This window comes from Penaeus vannamei, chromosome 14 (genome assembly GCF_042767895.1).
Source record: "Penaeus vannamei isolate JL-2024 chromosome 14, ASM4276789v1, whole genome shotgun sequence".
In the NCBI taxonomy this organism is placed as follows: Eukaryota; Metazoa; Arthropoda; class Malacostraca; order Decapoda; family Penaeidae; genus Penaeus; species Penaeus vannamei.
This window is the reverse complement of record NC_091562.1, coordinates 41131624-41134123: the sequence shown is the minus strand read 5'-3', so window position 1 is coordinate 41134123 and position 2500 is coordinate 41131624.

The following is a 2500-nucleotide window of genomic DNA, read 5'->3' as shown; positions in this document are numbered from 1 at the left end:
CACAACCTTGAAAAGCCACCTTGATGAGAAAACCTTCAAGGAGAGAGAGAAGAAAAGGAAACAGAGAAGAGAAGACACGTAAAAGAAACGAGAAGAAAGGACATAAAAGAAACGAAAAGAAAGAGCATAAAGGAAACGAGAAGAGAGAGAAAAAAAGTGAATAATTCTCAAAGCTACTGCAACTGAGAGGAAGAAAGGAAAAGAGAAAAATATCAAAGCTAAAATCCTGAAGAGCGAAAACATATGTATATTTGTTTACATGTGTGCGCTTGCTCTCGTTCTCTAGAGACGTAGAGAACAGATGAGAGAGAGAGAGAGAGAGAGAGAGAGAGAGAGAGAGAGAGAGAGAGAGAGAGAGAGAGAGAGAGAGAGAGAGAGAGAGAGAGAGACAGATATATATATATATAGAGAGAGAGGCAGAGAGAAAGAGAGAGAGAGAGAGACTGACAGACAGACAGAGAGAGAGAGAGAGACTGACACAGAGAGAGAGAGGCAGAAAGAGAGAGAGAGAGAGAGAGAGTAAGAAGGGTGACAGATAGCCAGACAGATAGAAAAATAGCCTGAAAGAGATGAACAGATAGATCAGGAAAGAGAAAGAGAGAGAGAGACGGAAACATAGAACGTCAGCCATTCGTCTTCCTTTATCTATCTTCGATTTAACAAATACATAATCAGGAAGTATAAAAGGATCGTCACCCGTTAGAGCAATTAAGATTTTAATTACTTCCAACACGAGACATAGCGTGCAAATCTGTCTTGGCCGCCCCTGAGTCTCACAGGACGCCAAATCTTTACGATGTACTGAATTTTTTACAAAATCTTCAACAGCACCGATTACATAACCTTAACGAAATATTAGCTATTAGTTATTTTCTCATTATTCACTAGTGATATCTTAGCCTGTCTGACTGTCTCTGTTTGTCTGTCTGACACTTTTTATCTCGTTCTCTCTCTCCCTCTCTGTTTATCTAACCGTCTACCTGCCTGTATGTCTGTCTATTCATCTGTCTATCAACATCTATCTATCTATCTATCAACCAGTAATTCAGGTTTTCTATCTCTCTCTCTCTCTCTCTCTCTCTCTCTCTCTCTCTCTCTCTCTCTCTCTCTCTCTCTCTCTCTCTCTCTCTATATATATATATATATATATATATATATATATATATGTATATATATATATATATATATATATATATATATATATATATATATATATATATACATATATATGTATGTATGTATCTGCTAGTCTGTCAGTCTACCTACCTGCATACATACCTACCTATCTCTCTATTTTCATTTATCTAAATATCTAATTATCTATCCTACCTGTCTGCCCATCTAGCTACATATCTATCTACCTGTCCATTTCTATACCTATCTCACTCGCTATCCTTAATTAAAATCTAAACACAATCTTCTTTATCATTCAATACGTACCCAGTATGTTTTATGGTTTAATCAACATTAGAATGTACTTTTTATGGCATATTTTTTTCCGTAACAGGATAAAATTCCCCTGCTATATTCTGAATGAGAAATCTTCGTTATTATTACGTTTATTTCTAGTACTGTGATAGGCGTAATTAAAGTGTACTGTAAGACGATCGTTGTTTCAAAAATATTAGATTAAATCAAGTCAGTCGACTCAGTGATATTAATCAACACTGGAATTTTTTTGGTTGTTAGAAATATAGTTCTTTTATTGTTCAGACATTCAGAACATGGCTTTATAGATCATAGTACTTATCTGCTGTATTCCGTGATGACCAATGATGAAATTCGATGGATGTATCGTCGTTTCTATGTGGCTTCACACAAGGGGGGGGGGGGGGGGGAAGTATATAAAGATTTCGAAATAGTTATAAGTCTCTGAGATGATACATGATAGTAGATCTCTCATGAACGAATACTTCAAATCTAGGATGAAAAAATACATATATGATAGTAAGATAAACATAAAAAAAGGCAAGAAATGAGAAGCATGTGGAACTTGTGAAGTGACAAACGTGAGCAGGAAGGCTTTCTATTGTATGATGTATATGTGGATCATATCCTGGTGTATGCTGAAGCCAGGGACTGAGGTAGAAGCGACTTTAGAAAAATGGAAAGAAGCGCTGGAGAGAGAGAAAAAAATGAAATATTTTATTTAAAACGGAATACATGACAAAATGAGTAAATTGCTGAAGATGCCACAATTAAGCCAGACGAGAAGGATTTAATAAAGGATAAATTATCTTTGAGCGATTCTGGATGAGGAGATAGAAACAAACAAGGAAAATACATCAAATAATGCAAGTATGGGGGAATAACTGGTAAAAATTCTCTTCTATTGTTTTACTGCGAGTTCCTGCGAAACTTAAAGGAAGATTCCACAAGACAACAGTGAATCCAGCCCCGAAAATTATAATGCGGAAGCTACGTTATTGAAGGAATTGTGGGGGAAGAAGACTGACGTGGCTGAGAAGAGAGTGTTGTGATGGAGATAACCAGAGTGAAA